Consider the following 9,554-nt stretch of genomic DNA (forward strand, 5'->3'; position numbering starts at 1 on the left):
GGCCTATTTGAAAAGGCGTTATATCCAAAAATGGAAATGCGTTATTTTATATTAAGAAATACATGAAAGATTGAATCAAAGCCATCTTTATCTATGCAATATTTAAAAGTATTTTCTATATTCATGCACCTCTCGCAGACAACTGTTTACATGCATATTAAGAGAAATCAACACTCTACTAGTGGAAATCTAGGATACAGACAGATGCAGCTTGAGGCTTTGCTTGCCATGTATTAAAAATTCATGTCAATTTTGAAAATATTTTTCTCTCCTCTTGGAAAAAAGCAGGCAAACTATTTGCATGAGTATAATGAGCAATTAGCCTTCAACCAAATTTGTGAAATCCATGACCCTTGGTAGAGGTGTCTGGTATCAGAGAAGAACTAAGTTGGTTTAACATTGAAAATATATTACACATTTAAAATCTTTTTTCCTGGAAATCTAATTACAATATGTTTAAATTATTTTTGAAGAAATTAGCCCTATACGGGTGAAATTTTCCAGTTTTATTGCCTAATGTCTCTATTTCATAAATATGTCTATTGTTTGCTTTAATCACGTCAAAATAAAATTTTAGTAAGAAATTCCACGAACTTTTGGATCAACCTTCGTATATATTTAATTGTGAAATTCGTGTCCCGAGTGTAAGATTCAGCCCCCGGAGTGGGCTAAGTTAGTCATGTATTGAAAATAAAAGGCTTTATTACGCCTTTTGAAAAGGCGTAATAAAGCCTTTTAGAAGGTCTTAATAACGCCTTTTGAAAAGGCGTAATAACACCTTTTAAAAAGGCGTAATAATTTAAATATGAATTTAAATATTTAGGCATTTTATTTAATTTTAATGGAAAATTTTTAAAAATGCAGAAACATGCTGCTGAACAAGGTAGAAAAGCTATGTTTGCTATTTCAAGTAGACTTAAGAGGTATGAATTCAATGTAGAAACTCTATGTTCAATGTTTGATACTTATGTATGTAGTGTATTACTTTATGGATCTGAGATATGGGGTTTTCACAGATGTCCCGATATAGAAAAGGTACATTTAATTTTTTGTAAAAATACTCTTGGTGTTTGAAAGAAAACCTCAAACAGCTTGATTTATTCAGAGCTTGGGCGTTTTCCACTATATGTTACAATGAAACTAAGAATATTTAAATATTGGATCAAATTAAGAACAACAGAAAATTGCATTCTTAAGTCTTGTTATGAAAATATGGTATTACAAAATGACAAATGGATTTTACAAATTAAAAAAGAACTGTCTTTTCTAGGACTAGGACAACTTTGGACAGAAAACCATTTAAATGATAGAGCTTATAACATTATAAAACAACGACTTTTAGATGTTTCAAAGCAAAACATAACAGAGAGTACATCAAACTCTCCGAATAGTTATTTGTATCAACATTTCATTGACAATTTCTGTTTGCAATTATATTTAACAAAACCTATTGACAAAAAATTTAGACAACTATTAACAAAATTTAGGTTATCAAATTATATGTTGAATATTGAAACAGGTCGATACCATAACATACCAAAGATTAATAGATTATGTACCTGTTGTAATCTCCATGATATAGAAGACGAATTTCATTTTATTTTGAAATGCCCTTTGTATATTGATTTAAGAGAGAAATTTTTGAAAAAGTATTATTATAACAAGCCTAGTGTCTTTAAATTAATTCAACTGTTAAGTTCTAATAATACTAAAGATCTGTTAAATTTGGGCAAATTTTTTAATGCTGCCACATTGTTAAGAAAAAATAATATTGATGTATAAGACTATTTTCATCTATGTATTTTTTACCTTCACTCTCTCTGTATGATTTTGTTTTCTTTTTCCTTAATATTCACCATAGATTGATCCTAATAGGCTTTCGTAAATAATAGCTACACCTGTTTAAAAATTCAGAATTTATGGTGAAGCGGATATCGTTGAACTTTTGATATTTTCGAAGGGCAGGACCACTCATTCTAGCACAATACTGTACAAATGTGCTCCGTGCGGCAATATATAAAGTCTACACATTATAAATTTAATTTGACAATAAATGTGGATCAATATATTTTAGAATATGTCTTTATTTTGGTCCAAGCTTGTTTCGTATTTATTTTTATTTTTACAAACTGTACGATATAGATTGATCCACGCCTCGAGCACAGAGAATTAAGAAATTACGTCATCTCAGTGAGTATACAGCGAGATCAAGCTGGCTTTCATTCTACATATGCTAAGTGCTATTTTGGCAAGATAAGTTGCACATCCATTTATCTTTATAATATTTATGAGAACCGTAAGTATTTGAGTGTGTTTAAAAACAACATATATATTTGATAGTATTTATTCATTGAAATTCATTTGTATTGTTTTAGCGTGACGTCATAATAGGTTTCCCGAACCTCTGCACAGGATGACGTAAATATCAGAAATATATGGGATATTCATCTACAAAACATTGAATTTTCTGTTTATTACATTTTCTTTGATTTTCCCTTTGCCTCTGTCTTTTCGTAACACAGTCATAAGCTGTGACGTCATAGTTGAGCGGTTGAGACGTCATAGCTAAGGGTTGAAAGATTGAAAAACGTTGTAAATATGGATTTTTAGCAACATATAAAGTTGGAGAAACTTTGGCAGTTTTAGTCTCTGTCAGGATGGTTCATTTACTCTCTTTCTATCTTATAACAGGTCAGGGATTTTTTTTTCTAAAACACTCTTCGTGAAGGGAAGGAAAATCGAGAGTTTTGCCGCACTTCTGATATTCTCACACTGTGAGAATACCATTTTGATATTCTTTCACACTGTGTCAGAAAATCACTTTTATTCAATAAATAAATTACAGTATTTCACTGTTGAAAATGTAATAAATATTGGTATACATGCACAACACAAGCAAAATACTCTCACTCTTGTTCTATCCTGAAAATCTCTTCCTTTAAATTTTAATTTTAAACGCAGTACGTATAAATAACACATTTTCCTGGCAAGTATTTCTTTACTTCCTGAAAATATCGCTACATGAAAAAATGATCATATACACCAACTCATGTGCTGAAAATTTCATCCCAGACACGTAGCATCGTTTATGAAAATGGGAGTTTGGGGGGGCAGCCGGAAAAAAAATGAAAGCTTAACTGATAATTTAAAAAAAAAAAAAAAGCAACATTGTCTCGATATTCCTATTTCGTGGGGGGAGAGGGGGTTAGTTTTCCAACAAGAATTTTTTTAACTTACATACATGTAACAGGAAAGAAGAAAATGTATGGCTGGATCGGGAATCGAACCCGGTACCCCTGTATCACTAGTCAGGCGCTCTATACCGACTGAACTACCGAGGCCGATATCCAAGGCCTAAACCATTACATACATATATTCACATTAGTGGATTTGGCTATGCTCCAAGAAAGGGTGGGGGCATTGCTCTTTCAGTGAACATTCATACTATATTAAGTAAAAATAGGGTTTGGAAAAAAGGGGGTCGACCACCCCACCCCAATCCCGATGCTACGTGCCTGCATCTGCATGAAGTACTTTACCTTATGAGTCGCTTAAAACTGCAGTCCGTATGTTGGAAGTGATGATTGATTTGTAGGTGAAACTTCATTCAAACTATATAAAGTTCACTTTCCTCTCAATGAATCAAATGACTCGGATATTCGCTTTATAAAATAATTAAAATCGTCGGGTTTCTGTAATATCGTACTCTGCTTACAGACGGATAAAGGAAGAATTCCTGAAAGGGGGGGGGGCATGACAATGCTCTGGTGGGGCCGAGGGGGGGAGCTCCCAAAAGCTCCTTTTTTGATAAAAAGATTCAATAATTATTTAAGCATTTGCATTTAAATGTAAGATAAATAAGCCAGTAACACATTTATTTAATCACTGTATTATATTCACGTGTATTTTTTCCATGCATGTGGTTAATTCTTAAATGCGCAATCAAAATACTTTTTCATATTATTATAACTGTGAAGTTAGAACATTATGTTAAAGTCAATTATAATTTTTTTTTTAAATTGTCAAGTTATAGTAATAAAATGTTTTATAACATTTCCTATACAGATCAAATGAGAATCCCCCCCCCCCCCCCCACACACACACACACATTCAGATAATAGAAAATAGCTTTATCTTTTAGCTGTATAATTTTCTTCTTCAAAAAATTACAAACTTTTATCATTTTTTCATTATTACGTAATCTGTCCGACAATAGAAAACAAAGAAAGAATTATGCTTCCAAATTTGACTCTGATTTTGATTTGAATCCGAAAGCAAAGATGTAGTTTCTTTGCCATCAATATAGACATATGTAGGATGCATGTGTGAATGATATTTATTATTCTCACACTATCAAACCATTTCCCTGACATATACTCCTTTACCCACATTACAACCCCCTCCCCTTCCCCCGTCGAATATTTTAAGAAATTATCAAATACCCGATCCTGTTGTATTTTCTTAATAGATTGATGTGCAGAGCAAGTTCTATCTTCGCAACACGACCCCAAATCCTATTCGAGGAACCATATATTGTCAGATGCTAAATACAGTTTATTTAAGTACACTTAAAATTAAGAAATCTTACAGACATGAATCTCTGGTTTTTTAGGACACCTGCACAGATGCGTATCCAGGATCCCGCAAATTCCAGGGATGGGGTGGGGTTCCGGACTCCCCCCACCCACCCATCCACCCGTGCATGCCATGCGCGGATCTAGAGGGGGGTGGGGGGTTGGGGTCCGGAACCCCCCTCCTGGAATTTGCAGAGTTACTAAAAGTATATACTGAAGCAAATATTGACTTTGGACCCCCCCCCCTAGAAAACCTAGAACCCACCATCACCACCACGAAATAGGTGTTTTTCACGTTTGGAAATTGATTTCACGGGGTTTTTTTTTTAATTGTTTGTTTGTTTGTTTTGTTTTTTGTTTGTTTGTTTGTTTTTTCTTGCTTATCAAGAAATTTTCTGGATAGGGAAAGGAATTTAGGGTCTTTTTTTTTGTTTGTCAAGAAATTTTTGGATTGGGAATTTTTTTTGACTGGAGTGGACCCCCCCCCCCCCCGGAAAAAATTCCTGGATCCGCGCCTACATGCTGCATATTACATTTAAGATCTTAAGACCAGAGGCAGGTTTCATATTCTCTCTCTGTTTCTCCATGGCAATGATATTGCAACATATACCTCGCGCGGGACCGCTGGATATGACCCAACGCACACGTCAATTACTGAACTTTACATGTACATTTTCAAAAGATAACATTTAGCAAGGTATGAAATTTACTAACCAGGTATCATCCCGTACCCTGTCACTAAAAAACTATGTAGGCTAACTAATAATACTCTGTTGTGGAATTATTTGTAAATGTCATCGAGCTCAAATATATATTGGTTAGAGTCGCAGTGACATCTCACTATAGTGTATGTGCCTGCCAAAAAGTCGCATAGAAAACTGAGCAGAGTCTTAATGATACAAAAATTCTCTGTCTATTAACATTACCTCAAAAAATTCAAGACATCTTTAATGTCAATATAAATGTATTAAAGTCGCTTTCAAAACCTAAGGAATTCATTATTTTTCCACCAAAATACTATTACAATTAACCCCGATTTTAAAGGAACACAGTCAGGATTTGTTTAAAAAAAAAAATGAAAATTTCATTTTAAAAAAAATAGATAAGAACCAAATAAGTGTGTAATAATTTTGTAATCCCCTCGCTCTCCCGTTGTCAGTAAAATGAATTAAGTCATTGATATTTCACCAAAAAAAAAATGCACGTAGATTACAAATTTAACCAGCAGATATTATGTAAAAAGGGGAAGGGGCACGGTTTGCATTTAATCGGTTAAATGGTCGCGAGTGCTGTCCTCTCGTGTTCTTAATATAGGTGTTCATGTTTTTTCATTCTCCAATTTTAATAATGAGACGGATAAATATGCTTTTAACTTGTTTCCAAATCCCGTTTAATCTTTGTCAAGTGTATGTTTATTCATTATGCTTGTAATTCTAAAAAAAAAAAAGAAAAAGAAAAAAAGAAAACAATGCCAACCGAAGTCTTCCTTTACAAAACACCCTTCCTGCTACTTTATAGAATATCCAATATATAACGGTGAACATTTCATCTTAATCTCATGAATTACATGAACAATACAGCAGGATACTAAGATGTGGAAACGGAGAAAAATTTTTTCTAACATTCTAATAGCATGATTGTATTGGTTTGAATTAAAGTTTGAATTCTTCTCATTATCCTTTTACTTTCTCTCATAAAATAAATCATTGTTCGTATGTATTTTAACTTAACAGCATAATTTCAATACGAAAAGTTCCCTAATGTCTATTTTGTATAAAACAAGATTGCAGGTATCGACTTAATTGTCCGACAAATCGTTGGAATTATATTACCCCGATATCAGATCAATCCAACAGAATATGGAATAACCCTATAATTTATTTTCTTTTCAGAATTTTATTCGATATTGACGCAGTTGAATTCGTTTATCAAATTTTACTTCCGATATACTGCAAATATTTTTTCCCCTTTAATCGATCTCATCCATAAAATATGGAATTACAGAATTAATGTTGCTTAAAATTACCTCTGATATACAAATTATATTTTTCCAACTCTATATATTTATCAGTTTAAGACTGTATTTTGTAAGTTTTCCTATACCAAGGATTATTTTTGATTAACAACACCTTATAACCAATGCCTATATCATTTATCGGCAAGGAAGTGGGCTACGCACAAAAATGAACCTCAAAATTTTTTACTTCCGCCAATCTAAAACATCACACCGGAAGGTACCGTCTCGGCCGTTTGGCCAAATTAACAGAGAAGCATTACACTGAACAGCTTAATGGTAGATCCTTTTTCCTAATTGCTGGTTTATTAATTAAAAATAAATCAATTGGCCTAACATGCGTTTAATCATTTAGTCAACATGAATGCCAAAATGAAATATTTCTATAGAATTGTAACGGGAAACCTGTACGTTTCCATGTTAATCCAGATTCAGTGATTTACAGAGAGAAACACATTTTTAAAGGTTAACAAAGGTTTATTAAATGAAATAAGTAAATAAATAAGTTACAATTAACAATATTACAAGTCTAGGGGATGGTGGATACCTACTCGCAGCTTGTCTCAGTCTAGCACTTATCTAATCTGGCCGTTGCGAACGTCACGGTGGTCAGGCCGTTAACAGACGTCCAGACGTTGTCCCGAACGGCCTGACACACGCGCAAAGTCGGCAACGAACCCGACATTAAATGTAGTATAATAATAATATAATAATAGTATAATGTTACACAACACAATATTACAATAATTATTCATATTAATACGTGACTAGATACATTGTAATAAATAACAAAGATTTAATAACATATATAGACACTATAAATCATCCACCATTACAGAATTAATTCCAATAAATTAAATACAGATTCAAGGGTCAAAGTTGTTTTATTATGATTTTTTTCTGAGAACCATACTTGGAGGAATTTAGCTTGCTTTTTATTTTTTATTCAATTTAGGAATAGAAAAATCTACGCGGACTGTAGAAGCAAAATTAATAGAACATGGTACGCTTCATGTAAATTTGGACTTTGAGCGAAATGTTTTAGAAGGCATCACACCGTATAGTAAGAAATTTGAATGCAGATGAAGAATGAAAAACTAAAATACTTATGTTGATCTATATACTATATTTTTACTTAATTATTTAGCAAATATTTAACAAACTATCGATAATGTTTAGGATTATTCAGCTTATTTGAATTCGCTTCTGATTTTTATGAATTCATTCTTCATAATTGATTATCGGTATTTATCGAAAATATCTTTAAAATATCATAATAATTTTATGACTAAAATTGCAACAAAATATACATGTAAAAATAAAGAATTTCTAAACCCACATAGTTTTGTTGATGTAAAAATTGAATAAATTTCCATACACGCTTTCCTGTATTTGAGCGCACTAAGCATAAACCAGAAAAAATACCGCAAAGTAATGTCAAAGAAATTGTGACGTCGTTTTAATCTCGCAGTGACGTTATATTTTCTGTACACTAACGTCGCAGGCAGAGGGTTATATCTTCTTTTTTATCTATACTTTACTTTAAATGAATAACTAACAAAAAAATTATATTCTTTTTTTTATTTCTTTTTTTTAATCTTGTCTATATTTATGGTCACAAAAAGGGGCTTGGTCCCTCCGTCAGTGGCTCATAACCAATATAACAAGAATAGATATGGGTTACCCCATATCCAAGATATTCGACTTTTAATTTATTCGAATTTTCGTTGTGTTCAGATAATTTCTAATAAAAAACAAGTATTTACTGACAAAACGTCAGAGATACTAAAGCTGTAGAAAGTCAACTATAAAAGTGCCATATACATAAATATCCTAAAATGACATAATATTTAGGCTACTGAGTTTCAACATCTTTTGTTGAAAAAAATATGCATATACTAGGAAACTGCATGTACATATATAACGTTACATGCATGTAGTAACTTTATCACAAAGTTGCACATGCATAAAACTAGTTTTAATTTCACATATAGAACATAAACTAAATATAATTAATTTAACGCCTCACTCATTTTCAGGAATATTTAATCCAAATAGCATGTTACAGGCCTTTAGCAACGTTTTCAAAGTGAAAGGGGGGGGACTCCCAAAAAATCCCGCGTACTATGGGCCTGTGCTACATGTGAACCATCTAACTTTCCAATGATAGAATCTTCTGTAAAAAAAAAAATTCAAAACAAGTCCAAGCCGTTATGGATTATCAAAGATAGCCCATTTTTATAAATAGCAAAACTATAGATCTATCAAGGATAGATTTTAATTTATTTTTTTAATTTTGTGCTATATTAAAAAGTATTATCACTCAAAGTATAGGCAGATGTTAAAGATGGTCCAACCTGTCACCTTTTAGAGTTATCAGTGAACTCGTCCAGTGATGCATTGACGGCCGTAGTTAAACGCAAAGGAAAGCGCGAGATCGGTTGCGGCTATGGAACATTGATCACTGAATATTCCCCCACCATATATTGGTTTTGAATATACAGACGCTTTGAAGATAAACTTCATTTTTGTTTCTAGAAATGTTTTTATTTACAAAAATAGTACATTTTCGTGTTAGATCGATGACCATAACTCAGCCCCTCTAGCCCAGTCTTGGGCTTGAGTAAAAAACCTGCACTTGTTATGAAACTGGTGTATACATGTAGTTCTAAACTTCTTTATGTCCGTAGCAAGTACTGATACCCGATCTAAGCGTCACTAGGGAACGGTGAACACACCTGTTCTTGCAAAACCAAATAGCCAGGTCTACACACGTGCGAAGATCCTTTCCGAGCTCGGAAAATCACATTGCTTTGCCGAGAAGTGTTTAACCATAATAACCATTCCGTTATTTAAAAAAAAAGAGAAAAAAACACACACACAGTTCATGATTAACATTCTAACTCAAAAGAAAATATACGGCAATTAACGAACAATAATCATGACAGTAATATAACTGGTGAAAA

At 32.7% G+C, this 9,554-nt stretch overlaps 1 protein-coding gene across 1 annotated transcript in view; it reads right to left on the reverse strand.

Annotated features, from left to right (window-relative positions):
- LOC133191938 (heat shock 70 kDa protein 12A-like) overlaps window positions 1-9,554 on the reverse strand; it is a 206,647-nt gene that overhangs the window by 103,722 nt on the left and 93,371 nt on the right. The window lies entirely within an intron of this gene.

This window comes from Saccostrea echinata, unplaced genomic scaffold, assembly GCF_033153115.1.
Source record: "Saccostrea echinata isolate AGI-Se365-2 ecotype Australia unplaced genomic scaffold, CSIRO_AGI_Sech_v1 ptg000025l, whole genome shotgun sequence".
Classification (NCBI taxonomy): Eukaryota; Metazoa; Mollusca; class Bivalvia; order Ostreida; family Ostreidae; genus Saccostrea; species Saccostrea echinata.